Source organism: Pristiophorus japonicus, chromosome 23 (assembly GCF_044704955.1).
Source record: "Pristiophorus japonicus isolate sPriJap1 chromosome 23, sPriJap1.hap1, whole genome shotgun sequence".
Taxonomy (NCBI): Eukaryota; Metazoa; Chordata; class Chondrichthyes; family Pristiophoridae; genus Pristiophorus; species Pristiophorus japonicus.
In genome coordinates this window covers 28,871,350-28,892,435 of record NC_091999.1, presented here as the reverse complement: position 1 = coordinate 28,892,435, position 21,086 = coordinate 28,871,350, and positions in this window count along the sequence as shown.

The following is a 21,086-nucleotide window of genomic DNA, read 5'->3' as shown; positions in this document are numbered from 1 at the left end:
GGGAACAAAGAAATGGTAGACCAGTTGAACAAATACTTTGGCTCTGCATTCATGAAGGAAGACACGCATAACCTTCTGGAAATAGTACGTGACCGAGGGGCTAGTGAGAAGGAGGAACTGAAGGAAATCCTTATTTGTCGGAAATTCTGTTCGGAAAATGGATGGGACTAAAGGCCGATAAATCCCCGGGGCCTGATGGTCTGCATCCCAGAATACTTAAGGAAGTGGCCCTAGAAATAATGGATGCATTGGTTATCATTTGCTAACAGTCCATCGACTCTGGATCAGTTCGTATGGACTGGAGTGTAGCGAATGTAACACCACATTTTGAAAAATGAGGGAGAGAGAAACCAGGTAATTACAGACCAGTTAGCCTGACATCAGTGGTGGCGAAAATATTGGAATCAATTATTAAAGATGAAATAGCAGCACATTTGGAAAGCAATAACAGGATTGGTCCAAATCAGCATGGATTTATGAAAGTGAAATCATGCTTGACGAATCTTTGAGAATTTTGTGAGGATGTAACTAGTAGAGCGGACAAGGGAGAACTAATGGATGTGGTGTAGTGGGACTTTCAAAAGACTTTTGACAAGGTCCCACACAAGAGGTTGGTGTGCAAAATTAAAGCACATGGCATTGGAGGTAATGTACTGATGTGGATAGAGAACTGGTTGACAGAGTCGGGATAAACGGGTCCTTTTCACAATGGCAGGCAGTGACTAGTTGGGTGCCGCAGGGCTCAATGCTGGGACCCCAGCAATTTACAATATACATCAGTGACTTAGATGAAGGAATTGTGTATAATATCTCTAATTTTGCAGCTGACATTATGCTGGATGGCGGTGTGAAATGTGAGGAGGATGCTAAGAGGCTGCAGGGTGACCTGGATAGGTAAGGTGAGTGGGCAATTGCATGGCAGATGTCGTGTAATAACGATAAATGTGAGGTTATGCACTTTGGTGGCAAAAACACGAAGGCAGAATATTATCTGAATGGCGGCAGATTAGGCAAAGGGGAAGTGCAACGAGATCCGGGTGTCATGGTACATCAGTCATTGAAGGTTGGCATGCAGGTGCAGCAGACAGAAAGAAGGCAAATAGCATGTTGGCCCCATATCTTGGAGATTTGAATATAGCAGCAGGGCGGTCTTGCTGCAGCTGTATAGGGCTTTGGTGAGGCCTCACCTGCAATACTGTGTTCAGTTTTGTTCTAATCTGAGGAAGGACGTTCTTGCTATTGAGGGAGTGCAGCGAAGGTTCACCAGACTGATTTCCGGGATGGGAGGACATATGAGGAGAGATAGGATCGACTGGGCCTGTATTCACTGGAGTTTAGAAGAATGAGAGGGGACCTCAGAAACATTCTGACGGGACTGGGCAGGTTAGATGCACGAAGAATGTTCCCGATGTTGGGGAAGTCCAGAACCAGTGGTCACAGTCTGAGGACAAGGGATAAGCCATTTAGGACCGAGATGAGGAGAAACGTCTTCACTCAGAGAGTTGTTAACCTGTCGATTTCTCTTCCGCAGAATGTTGTTGATGCCAGTTCATCAGATATATTCAAGAGGGAGTTGGATATAGCCCTTAAGGTAAAGGGATCAAGAGGTGTGGAGCGAAAGCAGGAAAGGGGTACTGAGGTGAATGATCACCCATGATCTTATTGAATGTTGGTGCAGGCTCGAAGGGGCGAATGGCCTATTCCTGCAACCTTTTTCTATGTTTCTATGTTTCTGTGTTTCAGGGTGCATGCATCTAATAGCCCAGTGTGTTGTGCCATTTCTTTCAACTGGGTACTATTTATTGAACCTGTAACTCGCCCGGTTTGTATCTGATCCATATTGTGTCTCACCTGACCAATCATCCATCTCCCATAGGCATGACATGTGTCGCTTTTCCTGTCCTCGGCATCGTCCTCTCAATTCCTGCTTATTTTGCTCGTTAGTTGTTCGTGCATGGCCTTCCAATACGGATACACCCTCTAGCATTTTTTTGGATGTTTTAGATCCTAACTCTGAAGATGGTATCTCAATCCTGATCTGTTTCCTGATTAGTAACTCCGTTGTTCCCCTCAAACTATCTACACCTGCCTGGATCGCCTGTATATCTGGTGCATCTACTAGAGATGTCCCTGTAAAGTTAATACGTCATTCGCTGTAAATCTCCTCTGTCTTCCTTCTTTGTGTCTCAGCTTCTTGTGTTACTCCCTTGCTCCTGATGTGTCACTAGCTATTCTCAGGATTGTGTCTAGCAATCCTATTTACAACGCTTTAGTCTTGTGGCTATTTTTTTCTGGCAGGTATAGGGCTGATTAATTTATGCTCACAGGTCACATTTCATGCTGGACATTGTCAAATAACAACATTACTTCTGTTCCAGGTTTAATTACCACGCAATTTCCCAAGGTTAATTCCCCTGGTTTACAATATTCAGGTAACATTTTTTACACACTTATCTTATGGCTTCAAGACAAACGCTCCGGACACTTAGATGCCGCCCCCTAGAGGCTGCTTTACGTAGTTGTTGTACCCTCCGCTGTGGTTAAATGTTTCCTGGCCCCCTCGGGGCGGCCTTGTAGCTTGTCCTTGTAGAATCGGAAGGACGGTGATGATCACATTTATATTCTGTTGATAAAACACATCTTGGATATTCCAGGTTTTAGTTAGACTCTTACCATTTCCATTTCAACCGGATTTTCCTTTCACTCGCCACTGTATTGGTTCTGCAATTGCTTTGGTTAGGCACAAAATTCCTGCAATAGCTAAAGAACCCCAGTACCTTACGAACCCCTCAGGCTGGTTTTGGTCGTGGCATAATCCTAATGTCCTCCTTCCTGACATTGGACATGGTCCGAGTTCCTTGAGATATTTCGTGTCCCAGGTACTGTACCACAGGTTGTCCTATTTGTGCCTGTTTGGGATTTACTTTAAATCATGCTTTCCGTTATCTCAAATGTCTTTTTCATAACTAGAACATAGTCTAGCACGTAGGCTTTGATAGCTGCTTTCTGTTATCTCAAATGTTCCAGTTTCAAAGCCTTTACGTCTCAGTTTCTATGGTTCTTCAACCACTGTATCTTAAGTCACAAGTTCAACTTATATTTTCCTTTGTTCTAAACTGCTAAAGCCTGCCGTTTTAACATTTAATTTTTTTCAAAATTCCTTTTACACTTTCGCAGATAGCTCCCCACTTGCCCAGGAGTTTGACCTGATCACTGAAGGTATTTCTACATTGTTTCCAAACATTATAGTTTTATTTCTTTTTTTTAAGAGATCAGATTTAAATTTTTATGTTAAATGTATTTCATTTTGTTGTGTATTTTCTTAAACAGTGGTACTTGAAATCTTCACAACAAGATTAACTCTTCACTGCTCCCATCCTAATTTCTGCTCCCCTTTTGCAGTATTTGTATTCATTGTTGGATTATGAAATGTCAAATATGGTAATACTGTTTTTTAATCGGACTTATCATTTATGCTTATAGTGATTCATAGATCACAGAATGCAAAGTACTTGTTTTATAATTATTTGCCTGACTTCTGTTTTAGAAGCTGAACATCAAAAACTCTAATCTTTTGCACTGTAACTTCAATTTTGTGATACAGTATCTCATAAATTTAATCTTTTTAAGTTCAGCTTCTGACGCAGTATGTTTACTTTTATTAAAAGTCTTCCAAACCCAAGATTTTCCAATACAACCAAAATGTTTATCAAGGAGAATCACCAGAAATATCTCAAAATCCCAATTCAAATATTGTACTGCCAATCTTTTATTTAAAAATCTGTTTACTGAGCTCGAAGCTTTCACATCAAGATTGTACACAAAGAAATATGGGGGCGTACTTCCCAAGCCCGCAGCCTTGAGACACCCACGCAGGATTCTTTTTTTAAGGCATTACAATTTCCCTTCTCCATTCTTTATCTCATTCCTAGACTAAATGTATTGTCTTTCAAACAAATGTAATCAATGATTACATGTTTTCTTTTGACAAGTGAGCGTGTCAAAACATTTTTTTTAAAACCATCGGGACCACACATTTTTTATCTTTTGCTCAACAAACCTATCCTTTGTGCATTTCCTAGCTCCATATCATATCATCTGAATAAATCTACACCTGGGTTTCTAAATTAAAAAGTAATTCAATTCTAGGTTCACATTTTATTAAAACTTTCCTCATACAGGACAACACTGCAAAGGGTTAAAACAAATTCACTCTGTCTGAAAAAGTGGGTGGGGCCAAAACAACAGACACCTCTACCACTTCTGAAGCATGCTTTCAGACACCTGAAAAATTCATTAATTCCCACCTCAAATATTCCGAAGTTAAAAATCACACAAGCACTTTCATTCAAAGACAGACATTCACAAAAATCTCTCTTCATTCAACAAAGCTTATTGTTTGGCCGGCTCTATTTTTGTATCCATACTTCACTTAAGAAAGTCACTAACAGTTTTTGTTATGGACTTCCGAAAAATATCTACTAAGCGAGCCTTCTGGCCCCCAATCAATCCTTCATTTTCATCAGGTCCTAATCATAACCCTGTTAGTGGGGGATACAAATTTGGGCCAAATTCCTCTGTCCATTCCCTTCTGTCATCTATATCTATTTTTATACTTACATCCTGTTGTCTTTTGTCACTTTCTCTGTCTATCTCACCTTCGGTTATCTTTCTATTCATCTTTCCGGCTGTTAAAATTATCTTTTTCCCTTCATCATATCCTGCCTTAACCATCTTCATGACCTTTTCAGATTTATCTCTCAGAAACTTTTCTGGTAGTTTATACATCAGCCCTCCAAGGGGCTTGGCAGATTCCTTTGCCATTTCATACATTGGGGCTTTTTCCCCAGTTCCTGTTTTACCATCTTTACTTAAGCAGAACTTTTTAAACCAAGGCTTTACACCTAGTGCTGTTTTTCCGCCTTTACATATACGTAACTACTTACACTGAGGCTTTTTCCCCGATATCTCGTATATGTACTTATTGTCCCAACACTTACAGTACTTATTTACATTGTCCTGACGCACCCTTCAACTGGATTTACTGGCTGCATGGACTCTACCTCAGATTCGTTGGATCTCTGGTTACTTTGCGAGGAGAATTTCTCAAGGTAATTCTCTACTCACTCATTATTCGGTTGGTTTGGCTTTTTGTGTCAAATCTGCCCGTCCAGTAGATCCTGCTGACTGCGCCAAGTTGTTAGAGTTAACTTCAAACCACCACTCGGAGATACAAGCTGGCAGGTGAGCTACCCTTGAATGAATGCTCAGAGAAACTGCCAGAGACATCTTATTTTATACAGTTTCAGATTATCGTCTTATATAATTACGCAAGTTACAATTAATATGTGCTGATTGATTAATACATGATTATCTGGTAGGTTGCTTCCTCCAATCTGGCCTCTATATACTTTAATTAGTAATTCAGGATACATGTTGTTATGATTTATTTTATTTAACTTGTATCTTATTATAGAATTCAAATTCTATGTTATCTGTGTCTGTGCCCAGCTCCCAAGGCCTCTGGTCTATGAATTGGAACATTTGCCTCTCTGCGGAAGGCATCCCACACATGCTTCCCACATTCTGAAAAACAGGCTGTGGGATCCATTTAAAAAATATGTTAACTCCATTTTAAAAAATCACAATTATTATTATTAATTGTAATTACAATTTGTGATCTGCCCTTTCAGTCTATTATGGGGTATCTTATCGAAGGCCTTTCGAAATCTAGATAAATTACATCTACTACATTACGTTAGTTTACGCTATCTGTTACTTATTCGAAAAATTCAAAGAATTTGGTCAATTCAAGACTTTCCTTTTCTTATCCATGCTGACTATTCATTTTTGGTTTCTAGTTGTTCTTCCACTTTCTCCTTTAGTAGGGAATCCATTATTTTTCCTCCCAACGATGTTAAGTTGACTGGACTATAGTTCCTCAGAAACGTTCTACCTCCCTTCTTAAAAATAGGTATTACATTAGGTATCTGCCAATCCTCCAGCACTGCACCTTATTCTAACGAAATATTAAATATGTTTATTAATGCCTCTGCTATCTCTTTTCTAGATGTAATTTGTCCGAAGCCGGCATTTTATCCATTTTCGGTTTGATTAGTTGATATAATATTTTCCTCTTGTTATTTTAAATGCAGTTATTTCATTTCTAATATCATCCAATGTCATGTCCACCTGTGTTCACTCCCTGATAAATACTGATTCAAAGTAATTGTTTAATATTTCTTCCTATCTCTGCCTGTGGACAACCTTCTGAGCCACGTACCTTGGTATGTATTGTGGATGTCCTCCACGCAATCTTTATCCTTATCGTTGGGCAGGAGCAGTGTCTCATTCTCAGCCTCTTCTCATTTCTCGCTTCACGGCACCCAATCAGCCACGGACTTTACTGAGCCTGCGCTTTTCTGTGGGATGTGACTGTTTTCTGGATTAAATCACTTCTCCTGTGTGTTTCAGAGTGTGTCGAACTTGCACTCCAGCCCAATTATCCTGAGCCAGAGAGAATAAAGCAGAGACATTTCCTGCAGATGTAGGAATGTGGGACAGATTTGATGTCCACAAACTCACACACATTACAGTCTCGACTTATTGCCTGCCCTGCCATCTTTTGTTATTTTTTATAAATTTATTTGCTTATTTACACACTGAATTAATTTAATTACTTTGTTTTTATTCAAATGGTTATTTATAATTATATTAAGTAATTAGTAATTATAGTTAAATTATTAATTTAATAAAGTATTGTTATTGCTCCCAGGTCTTAGTGTGGACCAAACTTCGAGAAAAAAGGTAAAACTCACCAAACGTTCATCTACCTGCTGTATTTTGGAGGCCAAAGCAGCACCTCCTTCAACCATTGTTCCCATTCAAACTCTCACCAAATTCCGTTTAATATCACTGTGCAGAACACACTGTGCATCAGCAGTTAGTCTTTAGTTTTATACCTTTGGAGCCACACACAAGTTACAAGTGCTGTCTCAGCTCCATGCCCATTGCTCGCAGTAATTAGCACATATTTAAGACTAACACTTACAGCTGACTGATAGTTAACTACCAGTAACAGGCAGTTTCTGCTAACTTCTGTTTTTAAAGTTCTAAGTTCAATTCAAAACGTTAATCCAAATGTCCCTTTTTACAGCTAATACTCAGCCAGACTCACCACGGACTTACCACGGAATCTCACTTTCTCTCCGTTCCCAAGTTTAGCACTCTCTTTGTGCACTCCGTTTAAGATCAGGATGTGATGATAGAGTAAGCTCTGACATGCTTTGCTGGGCCGAAAGGGTCCGGGTGGGGAAGGTCGCTCTGTAAATTTGCAGTCCACAAGCAGATGGGCTGCTAAGTCCCAGCACCCCCAGGGAAACCTCAGGGCAACCGCCTCAGACCAGTTTGTAGCCGCGAGCAACGAATGGCCTATTTCTGTGCTGCAGACATTAAGTAACTCTTTGTAAAGTGAGGTGTGAAGGAGAAGGGATGTCTGAAATGCGATTCTGGGTCAACCACAGACCAGGGCGTGGTCAGAAGGGCAGGTCTGTGATGGCACAATGCTCAGGCACAGTGTCATGCGAGTTTCCCCGCTTTATTACATCACACATACTGCAATACCTAGCAACAAAGCTCGTTACCACCCTCCCTGAACACTGCATATTATGGGCTATGTTTAGCACGGAGATTTTACAGAGAGTGAGGAGGAGCTGAGTTTAATGTGTGTCGAGTGTGTGCGGGGAACACTTCATCCTGCAGATCACCGCATTGTTCAGGCAAACTTACAAAGGAACGTTATAGTGGTGAATGTCACTGGGATATACTCCGTCTGCAGGAGACCCTTTAATCCCAAAGGTAGATTATCTGAAACAAGGATACGTCACTGTCTCCGGGCGCTGGGGCTGCTCACGTTAAACCCCACTGGGAGAAAAACACAAGGAGCCTGTAAAAGGATGAAAGCACTGACCTTTGAGCCTTTGAAACCTTCCCTCCCTGGCTGTTGTTTGGTCCCAGGCCATTTCCCCCCAGCTTTCCCTGGGAGTGCTGGGGACTGAGCGGCCCGCCCGTGGACTGAAATGTAACAGAGCCACCTTCCCCGCGCCGCTCCCTTTGGGTAAACACATCCGACACGAGCCTGGCTGTCGGTAGCTATATAAATCCGTCCCAGGCCGCAGCAGACATCTTAGCGGGGATAACATCTGCAGGAGTCCAGCGGGACTGATCTCCGTGGACTTCCCCACCTCTATCATTTTTGTTAGTCGCTGAATCCGCGCGGTGAAAGATGAAAACAGGCCTCACTGTGTGTGTATAACAGAGATGAGCGAATTGGGCAGAACACCCGCCCAAAACATTGTGTGATTCTTATTATTTAATACATTTAAAAATTACAGTAAAGGGATATTTCACCACATTCTTCAACTCCTCTCTGAATTTCGACTGGGTCACGGCATAAATACATGTGTTGGTGCAGCAACTCAGGAGCTGAAGCATAAATCCAATTTCCTGTTCATATTGAGGTAGATATACAGGAATAAAGTTTAACAAATACAATCGTTCAACCACAGAATATAAGAGAAACACTGCCCATAGCAGGATAAAATTGCCGGATATAACAAACAGTAAAATGATGGATTTCCTTCGCTTCTCCATCTCTGGGTCACTGGGAATCTCCCCACTGCTGTGGGCCCTGAGTCTCCTGCGGGCTCTGCTCGATACTAAAACCTGTCTGACAGTTAAAGTATTGAGCAGAAGGATCAGAACAAATGGAATAAACGGTGTGATAATATAATGAAGGAATTCAATTACTGCCCATGATAGTGACTCAGAGACTTCCCATGTAACAAAACAAAACCAGCTACCATTGGAAATCTGATACATACCTCCATACATAAAGTACCAGAAAGTGTTCTTTACACAGAATAGCGCACTCAGTGTTCCCATAGCCACAGTCGCCGTTTTCTCGGTGCAATATTTGGTTTTGAGCTTCTGACAACAAATGGCTATACATCGATCAAAGGTAAAAGCAACTGTGAACCAGACGGAACAGTCAGTGACTGCGTAAAGCAGGATGGCATGGATATTACACACTTTGCTCTTCCACTTGAAATCAAACGCGGTTGAATAAAGAATAGGAATCTGCCTGGATATCAGGTCGAGGATAACGACCAGTAGATCTGCCGCTGCCATTGCCACCAGGTAACGGCTGACACACTTGGAGAGACCGCACCTTCCTCGAGACAGGATCATTATCGTCACTAAGTTCACTGCAAGAAAGAGAAAAACAGGGAATTTATATTTCAGATTGAGAGCAACATCAGCTGTCTCAAAGAATTATGTGTGAAATGTGTCAGGATTAAATGAACTATACAATGGGACGTGTGGTGTTTGGGTCAGGACTGATTACACCAGCGGATGGGACGTGTGGTGTTTGGGTCAGAACTGATTACACCAGCGGATGGGACGTGAGGTGTTTGGGTCAGGACTGATTACACCAGCGGATGGGTCGTGTGGTGTTTGGCACAGGTATTGAAAGAACCAATATATGGGACGTGTGGGTGTCGGGGCAAGGACTGAATGTACCAATGGATGGAACGTGTGGGCGTTGGCTCTGGACTGAATGTACCAGTGGATGGGATGTTTGGGTGTTGTGACAGGGAGTGAGTGAAGCGGTGGATGTGATGTGTGGTTGCTGGGTCATGACTGAAAGAGTTAATGTGTTGGACTTTTGCCGGGATGTTAAAGCGCTGAATGAGACTAATATATAACGCCATATCCAAGTCAGAGTGAGCAATAATTCAGCACAAGAAGCCGCGAGTTTGTCAATAACCTGTGTCCATTGAGGGGAATAGAGTCATTGTCCAGGGATGGGAATGTAGTCTGGGGACAGCGAGGGGAATGGAATCTGTGTCCAGGGAGGAGAATGGAGTTGTGGGCCAAGGGAGGAATGGAGTCTGTGGCCAAGAAAAGGAATGGAGTCTGTACAGGGAGGGGAATGGAGTCTGTGGCCAAGGTGGGGAATGAAATTTGTTGCCAGAGAGGGGAATGGAGTCTTTGGCGAGATTATGGCGGTTGTGTCGAAGGCTGAAGAAGATGACTTGAATTGCATTATGTATCGAAATCAGAACCTTTCCAACCATTGTATTGAAAGTACACTTTGTAACTGGCTTAAGCTGACTTTCCAGGAATATTGCAAATAATCTTTAAAGAAGGGACTGTCGCTTTACAATAGACTAATGATGACCCATGTTGTATGATGTCACAGAGGATTTTCGAACGTGTCTGTTTACAGCTGGAACTGTGTCAACCTGCTGCCTTTCACCTGGTGTGAGAAAGTTACAGACTTCCAGTTGACAGAGAGAGTTTGAGACTGGAAATATCAAAATATTTCACAATATAGTGCTACATTTTGAATAGTTGCTACCGTGCGGCCCACACCGAGATCTCCTGAACTGTGGCTGAACAAGGGAAATAAATCAATTCAAGCACAACTGAATAAACATTTTACTGGAAGACGCATTGCAGTTTTAACCCGGTCCTGATCATCTGGAATTAGTGACTATGAGGCAGAGCGGGAGGCGGTGGAAATTACGACAACTGTCTATAGCTGAATCATTAGTGGATAATGTCTCATATCTCAGTGTATTTGTGAAGGATCTCTCAACGCTGATTTCCACAGAGCAGTGTCATTAACAATAACCAGCGGTCCTTAAAACACGTATTACCGCTGAACACATATTTATTATCCAACACTGGGCATCAGTGCAGAAAGCTGACTGCAAGCTGTTCAATAATCTAATCGTTCACTAACATATCTTGTGTCAATAAAATCAAATTTCTGTCAAATCCTGTAAACCACTATCACTGGAAACAATTTGCGGAAACAACACACTGTTTATTGAACTGGGAGCAGTGAGTCAGCAAATGATCAAACATTACATGACAGAAACTTCCGTGCATTGCCTGACACAGAACAAGAGGTTTAAATTGTGAAAACAACATACTGTTCATTGAACTGGGATCAGCGAATCAGCAAATCATCAAACATTACATGACAGAAACTTCCGTGCATTGCCAGACACAGAAAATAGGTTTAAATTGTGAAAACAACATACTGTTCATTGAACTGGGAGCAGCAAATTAACAAATGATCAAACATTACATGACAGAAACTTCTTTGCATTGCCAGACACAGAACAAGAGGTTTAAATTGAATACAATTAATAACTAGAACTAAAGGACAAGGACAGAAAATACAGGGAAACATGGGTTACATAATTAATTGTAGATGAAGGACTCACCAGGAACACCAACTGCAGCGAGGAGCGGGTAATAAATACGTTCCACATTTAAAAGTGCCAACAGGATCCTAAGCTCAGTTGGAATCTCCCAGAACATGACTTGACTTTCTGTGACCTCCAATGAGAACTGTTCGTTTTAGAAAACAACTTCAGTCAAACATTGCTATACAGGCTGAAAATAATCCCAATTAATAGGCTGAGTGATCTCTCCAGTGAGACAATTAAACTGCACACTGAAGGATATTAATCACAGTCACTGAATAAACAAGTTTTCCGAACCTTTTCTTTGCATCACTTTCAATTGCAAAATATCTTAAAAGCAACGTGGCTTTCAGATCAAATAACTTTATCCAAAACCAAGCACTATTGGTAAAAGCAGAAATAGTTAAGTCCACAGAATCACAGCATGCATGTGAAGGGAGCAGCTTCATTTAGGGAGTTTATATTATTACTGAGAAATAAAATAACTCTGTAATTTCACAATTTCAATTCACTTCTCGGCGTTAACACAAGTGAAATAAAACAAATGGAAGGATAGATTTCTAAGTAAAGGTCAGTAACATACATGGGGACTGACAGTACAGTGCTAAGTAAGGATACATTGGCACTGATAATACAATGGTCAGTAAAGATATATGACGACTGATCACACACTGGTCAGTAATGATACATGAGGACTGATAATACAATGGTCAGTAAGTATACATGGGGACTGATAATACAGTGGTCAGTAAGGGTACATGAGGACTGATAATACAATGGTCAGTATGGGTACATGGGGACTGATAATACAGTGGTCAGTAAGGGTACATGAGGACTAATAATACAATGGTCAGTAAGGGTACATGATGACTGTTAATATAATGGCGAGTAAGGATACATGGGACTGATAATACAGTGCTCACTAAGTGTACATGCGGATGGATAATACAGTCGTCAATTAGGATACATGGGGACAGATAATACAATGGTCAGTAAGGGTAAATGGGGACTGATAATACAGTGGTCAGGAAGGGTACATGGGGACTGATAATACAGTGGTCAGTAAGGGTACATGGGGATTGATAATACAATGGTCAGTAAGGGTACATGGTGACTGTTAATATAATGGCGAGTAAGGATACATGGGACTGATAATACAGTGGTCACTAAGTGAACATGCGGATGGATAATACAGTCGTCAATTAGGATACATGGGGACAGATAATACAATGGTCAGTAAGGGTACATTGGGAAGGATAATAAAATGGTGAGTAAGGGTAGATGGTGACTGTTAATATAATGGTGAGTAAGGATACATGTGGACAGATAATACAGAGGTCAGTAAGGATACATGGGGACAGATAATACAGTGGTCACGAAGGGGACATGGGGCATATAATATATTGGTCAGTAATGGTTCATGGGGACAGATAATACAGTGGTCCGTAAGGGCATATGGGGGCAGATAACATATTGGTCAATAAGGGTACATGGGGACAGATAATACAATGGTCAGTAAGGATACATGTGTGCTGTTAATACAATGGTCAGTAAGGATTCATGGCGACCTATGCCATGCAGATAGTCACACGCCATGCTATCGTTTATTTTACTCAGAGCATGAAATGGAGAGACTGGAGGTGAGGAAATGCGATGAAAGGAGCAGAGAGGTGAGGTGGGGAGAAGAGAGAGGACAGGAGGCGGGAGGGGAGTAGGCGAAAGGAGATGAGTGTGGAGGAGAGGAGAGGAGGGGAATAGGAGAGCAGAGGTGAGGGGAGGAGATGAGTGGAGTGGAGAAGACAGCAGAGCAGAGTAGAGGATAGGAGGTGAGAGGAGAGGTTGGAGGAGGAAAGAGAGAAGATGAGCAGGAAGGGGAGGAGGGTTTAGTGGAGGAGAGGATAGAGGAGAGGGGAAGTAGAGAGGAGAGCAGAGCAGAGATGAGTAGAGAAAAGTTGATAAGAGGTAAGGAGAGGACAAGAGAGGAGAAAAGAGGGCAGAGGAGAAGATAGGAGAGGGGAAGAGAGGAGAGGAGCGGAATGGAGATGAGAGTGTAGGGGAGATGGCAGGAGAGGAGAGTGGAATAGAGGTGGGGAGAAGGTAGGGGAGAGAAGAGAGATGAGAGGGGAGAGGAGGAGAGGAGCGGAACGTAGAAGGGAGGAATGGAGTGAAGTGGAGAGAGGAGAGAGGATGCGAGGGAAGCAGAGTAGAGCAGAGGAGAGGGGAAGGGCGGCGGGAGAGTAGAGGAGAGACCATCAGAGGAGAAGAGAGGAATAGAGTGGGGAGAGCAGGGGCGAGAAGAGATGAGAAGGGAGGGGAGGAGAGGGGAGAAGAGAGGGGAAGTGGGGAGGAGAATGGAGGGGAGAAGAGCTGTGGAGAGTCGAGCAACGGAGAGGAGAGTAGAGGAGATGAGAGGAGAGGAGAGAAAAGATGAAAAGGAGAGAGGAGGGTAGTAGATTAGAGGAGAGGAGAGGATGAGACATGGGACAAGAGAGGAGAGTAGAAAAGAAGGCAGGAGAGGAAAGAAGAGTGGGTAGTGGAGAGGTGAGTAGAGGTGAATGGAAAAGAGGGGTGGTGAAGTTAGGGGAGAGGAGAGGAGAGAGAAGACAATGAATGAGAGGAGGAGGTGAAAAGAGGGTAGAGGAAAGGAGAGCAGATGGGAGGAGAGGGTAGGAGGGCAAGGAGAGGAGTGGAGAAGAGAGGAGTGGAGAGGGTACAGGAGAACAGAGTGAACGAGAGGAGCGGGAAGGAGAAGAGAGGGGAGAACATCAGAGGACACAAGTTGAGGAGAGGAGTTAAAATGAAAGGGGAGAAGAGGGGAGACGGAGGGGAGAGGGGAGAGGAGAAGAGGGGAGAATTTAGGGGAGCGGAGTAGAGATGATTGGAGTGGAGAAGAGAGTAGAGATAGAAGCGACTTGAAAACAGGGGGGAGGAGAGGATAGGGGAGGAGAGGAGATGATTGGAGATGAGAGAGCAGAGGAGAGGAGATGAGAGGAGATGAGAGGAGAATGGAGGAGAGGAAAGGGGAGGAGAAATTGGTCGGGGTGAGGGGAGAATGGAATAGAGGCATGGAGAAGGTAGGCGAGAGGGGAGAAAATGAGGACATAAGAGAGTTGAGGAGAACAGCTGAATGGGGAGGAGAATTGTGGAAAGGCGGGGAGATGGGAGAGGAGAGAGGAGAGAACGGGAAAACAGGTGAGGAGAGAAGTGGAGAGGAGAGAGGAGCAGATGGGAGAAGGGATGAGCCGAGTGGAGCGGATAGAGGAGGAGAGGGGAGAGGAGGAGAGAAGATGAAAGGAAAAGGAGGTGAGCAGAGGAGAGAGGAGATGAGAGGAGTGTGGAGGAGAGGGGAGGCGAGAGGCGGAGAGTTGTGGAGAGGGCAGGAAAAGAGGGACGAGCGGAGAGAGGAGGGTAGAGATGAGCAGGGAGGGGACGAGAGTGTAGGGGAGGAGAGGTGAGAAGAAAGCAGAGCAGGGGAGAGTAGAGGAATGGAGAGTAGATGTGATGAGAGGAGAGGAGAGGTAATTGGAGTGAAGAAGGGAGGGGATTAGAGGGGAGGACTGGGCAGGGGACAGGAGAGGGTAGGGGCGAGGATAGGAGAGGAGAATAGAGTAGAGGAGGGAAGAAGGCAGGGGAGAGGAGAGGAGACGAGCATAGGAGAGATGTGAGGAGAGAGGAGAGGGGAGGGGTGAGGAGGGGAGGTGTTGGGGTAAAAAGGAGGCTTCTCTCCTTTAACGTGGACTAACTGATGGAGCTAAACGACATCTCGCCCAGCTTCCCACTGTATAACGACCAAGGAAGTAAACAAACGAAACCTCAGGTTTATTGGTTTTATTACGAGCAATGCACGGGAAGGTTCAATCTTGGAACCTCTGAAATAGAAGGGTTTTCAAGCATAATTTATACAGGTGTTGGAGAGGAGCTTTCCTCCTGCAAAATCATCGATAGTTCTATTGCTATTAGCGAAGTTACATTGATTTATTGACTCTTACCAGATGGGCTCTGAGTGGTACATGCAACAGCCCATCTCTCATCTTTGTTTTGTTCCATTTTGCCCTCTACCCCAGTATATCCGATGTCTGGTACGGTTGTCCTGGCTTCTTTATCTCTTCTCAGGGACTTGTAAAGAAAACTGCTGATTTTGGCTGCTTAAGTCTTACTAAGGTTAAGCTATAATATGCTGCGTATAAGCGTGTTATACCTTTATAAGCAAGTGTTACATACATAGGTAATTGATAAGTTCACAACCTTCAGCATAATTCTGACCCCATATCTACAACCTTATTATTTATCCTTTACGATTCCCCCTAATGGCCCTTGGCTATATGCCCAAGATAGGCAATTTCGCAATTAATTCCACATGGGTGAGCTTCCAGGGGTGACCTTTTACTGGGTAGTGCTACTTCCCGAGCTCCTGGACCTATCTGTTGGTTTGCCCATCAAGGTTGTACTATGTATGTCCTTTCTGCCGGACAGTCTGATTTCCCTTTGTTCAATGTTTTATCCATAGTACGGACTAGGGCCTGCCTCTTACGTCGGTTGCAGCTTTTTAAAGGATAATACTAGCAAGGTGAGTTCCCTTGCACTACAACCAGTACAATGAGTCCAGCATAGTTCGTGTATAAGTCCTTTCTAGCCAATATTTTCTCGGTGTTAGAATTATGCCCCGCCTGGGGTATCCTCTCTTTCTTCCATTTTTCTTCCACTTGGGGTCTTCTCTATTGTACCGAATTCCTGCCCTGCCTGGGGTATCCTCTATGTTGACGAATGGTGTACAATTCAGTCCAGTTTGTTTCTCTTTCAGTTGGAGTATTGGTTTTCCTTGTTGTCCGATGGCCTTCGCATAACCTCCTTAGGTAATGTCCATCATTGCCCCGTCGATCTTTCCTCCTTTAGCTCAGGGGTTGTAATAAACCCATTTATATCTGTCTCGTCAAGTGGAGTAAAGCAGAAGTCAATATCCATAATGGTGCATGACGTGTTCCTTTCTTCATTTCAGTTGCCGTGATGCTCACACATGAATCTCCATATCCTCGTGAAACAGCGATAATTTTGTAGTCCTGTGTTAGTGGGGGTGATGCTCAAGGTGCACCCGTCCACTTGGTTATATCCACAGTCATCTTTGAACATTCGTAGTAGATCTCGAAATAAAGCAACTTTTTACTCCTACATTGTTTGGTGTAGAGTATCTACGATTGTCACATCATACTGTCATATAGATAATAAAAAATCTATTTAATGTGCGGTTACACAGCAGGCCTTTGAAACCCAAGCATGACTGTTTCTCTGCACCTCGCAGGCATGAGTCATGTTTTTTCTAAGGTCCAGTTGGTAAATATATCGAGTATTTTCCAATCCGGCACCTTTCTATTCTGAAGCTGTTCAATGTTATGTTGTATTCCATTCAGCAACCATACTCCATATCCTATACATAATAGTTCTGTCTGTATGGTTTTACTTAAGTTCGTTTCTGCTCTTTTCATTTTTAGTTCTGGCGTGATCTCGCAATGTGTGGGCCACTTTAATAATTCCCTTTCTGCGCCATTACCGAGTTGTGTCTGTAACTTTTCATGATCCTCATCCCTTTCCAGCAATCCCTGTAAGGTTTGTGTTTGGGCGTTAACTCGATCATCTATCGTGTCTGGCTCGATAGTGTTCCAACTCCCGCATTGTATCCCACCGTGTACCATTTCTAGCATCCCTCTTTTTCCCCTGTCCCGTTTTTTACCTGACCCTCTTTCGACAATAAATTTCATGGCTTTTGATTGAGGGCCTTTAAGTGCTCGCAGGGTCAGGTTTCTATACAGGCTTATACTGTTTAACCTGCAGGTGTTGGTGTTAGTTATATTGTTTAAATTTACGAATACAGTAATTATTCGCTGACGTACCCTGAAGTGTATCTTATCCTTGGTCTGCCATAGCAATTTCTCTTTTGCCCCAGTGTTCACAGTTGGACAGGTTTGTGGCGCTAGGGGTGTGATGGTCGAGGTCCTGGTAATGCTCACTGTTGCTAAACTAGTGGATGGGGCCGTGTTGGTGGGTCTATCTCTGGAGATATCCCTCCACCACCATTCATAGATTTTAGTGAAATCTGCACCCCCTTCCCCGGGTGCAGTATGTTTGACCCTCCTGATTATAAAACACACCGCGGTCTTATTCCCACTAATTATGGTCCCGTATTATTGACACATCCCCAATGTTGTTTCGTTTCCTTGTTACGTTGTTTTATGCCCGTTATTTAACTCTACTGTTGTTCCGTCCGTCACCATCAGTGTTTTTGATGTTTTATTAAACTAATGTCGCCCAAGTCCCTGTAATACAGGCCTTGCCATCCCTCAGTCTGTTGTCCCTGATATGAGGCTGCGTTACTCCACGTTATTTCCACGAGCTCTTGAGTCCTGCAAAAAGCAATATTTTCCAGTCGTCACTGGTTAGTTAGTGACCATGCTTTTTTAACTGGATCCAGTGTTTCCACTTGCCGATACTCCTTATAAGTACCATAACTTACCATGATTACGTGATAGAGGCCGATCCATTTGGATGCGATCCCGAACCTCTCTGGGGTAATCTCTTGACTGCCTATTTGGGGTGTTTGGAACTTCTGTTTCTTAGTGTCGTTCTCTAAATCCATCACCAGCATCTGGACATCAAGTTTATCATGTTGGTTCTACCTGTATGCACATACCCGTGGTATAAATTTAATAGGCTCCCGTGGATGCATTCCGGGGCCACCACATTCCCATCTTTTCTCCATATCCCGTCGGTCCCTTGTTTGGCCCTCTCTGCTTCCACTCCTCCTGTTCCTGCGGAGTGGCCTCTCCCTGTACCTCAAGCATATTTACTTCCTCAGGCCCAATTGTACATGCTCCGCCTTGGGCTTCCCCGGCCAGTGTACCTGCCACTCGCTTGGCTGCTTCATCTGTCCATGCATTCCCCTGTTCATACTGATCATTATTTTTTACGTGTGCTTTGATCTTTATTATCGCACACTCCTGGGGTAGGAAGGAGGCTTCCACTAGATGTTTCCCAATCTCTTCATGTTTAATCGGTCCTCCTCCTGAGGTCGTGTATCACCGTCTGCTCCAGGCTATCATATAATCATGCTCTACTCCGAAAGCATATCGACTGTCTGTATAGATATTTACTCATTTTCCCCTCGCAAGCCTCAGAGCCTCAGTGAGAACCACTAGTTCAACCACTTGAGCTGATAGATTCTCTACTAACCGTCCTTCCCCTTTGACCTGACCGCTGCTATCTACCACGACCCATCCAGTCTGTGGTGTCCCATTGATATAGCGCCGAAACTCTTCTACATTTCGATCCATGTCTGCCTCCTCAAGCAGGGTTTCACTTGCCTGACTACTTCCCTCATCTTCTGTTGTGCTACAATGATGCTCCTCTCCCTTTGTAATGATCCACCCTGCAGGCGTCTTTTATTATTGTTACCGTCCCGTTGAGTGGGGCGGGGCGGGGGGTGGGGGGTGGCGGGAGAGGAGAGGGGAGAACATTATTTACCACCTCGCCATTTGTGCATCGAATACATTTTTAGCCTTCCAGTTTTAAGTAATTCTACTGAGGTACGCTGGGTTTGTAGAATAATGCACCCTGACATTATTATTGGTTCGTTAAATCTGATGGCCCAAGCCGCACAGTCGTGGGCAGCAACGCACCTGGACAGTCCTGCAGCTATAGGTTGCGGTTTATCTGAGTAATATGCCACTGGTCTATGCCTGTCTCCATGTAATTGAATCACCACCGCGTTATAATGATGGTTAATATGGTAGGTATAGACGTGAAAGGGCCTATTCTGGTCTGGTAGTCCCAGGGCTGGAGCACTTGTGAGAGTTTGTTTTAACCGCACACATGCAGTTTCTTGATCTGGACCCCAGTTTACTGGCTCTTAGGAGGGTTCCCATCCTTTGACCTGTTTCTGAATAGGTTAGGTCATCTTGGCATATTCGGGAATAACATTTCTGCAGTAGTTGAATAGCCCGAGTACCTGCCTGACCCCTTTCACGGTTCCTGATCTGGGGATTGATTGAATTGTTCCTTACTGTCCTCGGGCATCTGTCTCTTCCCTTACGATATTATGTATCCCAGATATGTTACTTCGCTCCTTCTTTCTCCTGACAATATTCGATGAAAGATGCTCCAGCTGTTATTGAATCCCAGTGGTACCTTCGCCCATGTGTTTTGTTATCCATTTACCTTGAAGACAAATTTTCCTTGAGACTCTTTGGCTAAGGGAATAGTCCAAGTTCCATTCACTATATCCAGCATGGTGAATATCTTATGATCTGGATCCAGGCCATTAAAAATTGTGGCTGGACTTGCCAATATTGGGTGTTCTCCGGAAGTCACCTTATTCAAGGTGGTGTAATCGATAGTCAATCGGTAAGACCTGTCGGGTTTCCTCATCAGCCACACAGGTGAATTAATGGAGGCTATTACATGTTTCAATATACTTTGCTCCTCTAATTCATGCACTATCTAACAGCCCGCTTCCTCAGCTTCTGGTGTTAATTGGAACTGTCGGTGAGCTTTGTGTTCGGGTCCAGGAATTTTGATGGGTGATATCTCTGCTAATCCATAATCTTGTTTGCATTGTGCCCACAGAGTCGGGTATAATTGGCACACGCTAGCCCATACACGCTTTGTTTCCCACTCGGGTTGGATTATGGTTGTTCCTACCACTCGTTGCTGCTGGTGTCCCGGGTTTTCGAACTTAATTCGGTTTCGTGCTTATCTCCCAAAATTATCCGATTACGCTGAAGAGCTATCAGTACCCCTATCTCCCTTAATGTATCGCTGCCTTCTGTATGCCTTCTTTATGTTGTCTTCTGTATTCTGACAGCACCAAAACTGAGCAGGTAGCATTACCCCTGTACTTCGACAACACCATCTCACTTCGGGTCGCTTTCTGATATCCCCCACTCTCTCCTTGTATGTTGATGGTCCTATGGGTCAGGGGCAAATCTAAGTTGGTTATTGGGTGTTCTCGGGTTGGGGCTGTGGTGGCAGTGGTACCAGTGGTGCTGGTACCTGTCTGAGCATGTCCATCAGATCTTCCCTGGTTAATGGTATTCCCTTCTTTGCCTGTTGTGGTCTCGCCATCCAGCGCCTTCCTCATAACTCCAGCAATCTTTGGCCAAATGTCCAAGTTTACCACAATTTTGACATGTCCCTTTAGAATTGCTGTAACGTCTGCTTTTCTGCAGGCAATCCCTACTGAAGTTACCTTCCTGATTGCAGTTTAAACATATCAGTGGAGCTGCGCGGGAGTCTGTCTCTTCCTCCTTCGTCTCTGCTGCTAACGCTGTTGCTGCTATTTTTGCTCATTTATCCCTTGTTCTAACTTTAACCACTCTACATGTTCTGCCCATTCCAAAGTTTTATCATAATCATCTCCTGTCTTAAATACTCACTTAATTATCTTTTGATGTGCCTTTCCTAGTCCATCCTTAAACATTTTCAAGAATGCTGCATCATTTCTGTTGCGGTCATCAGCCCCAGAGTGGTTTTTGTATTCAATCCACTTTCGTTCCCCGTACTCCCCAAACCTTTTCCCTGCCTTTTGAGTCACAGTATTCTACTCCAGTCTTTTGTCAGAGTTCTGTATCTCTACTATTTTGCTTTAGCGGGTGGTAACTTATTCAATAGAATTTGTCTCCTGTGGGCTGAGGGGCACCTCCTATATGGCAATGTGGGCTGCTCTACATCCGCTGGAGCGAATGGTGGTCGTGCGTATCAGTGCCACTGATAAATAGCCATTATCATGTGCCGGGGCCACCTCTACTCCAAACTCAT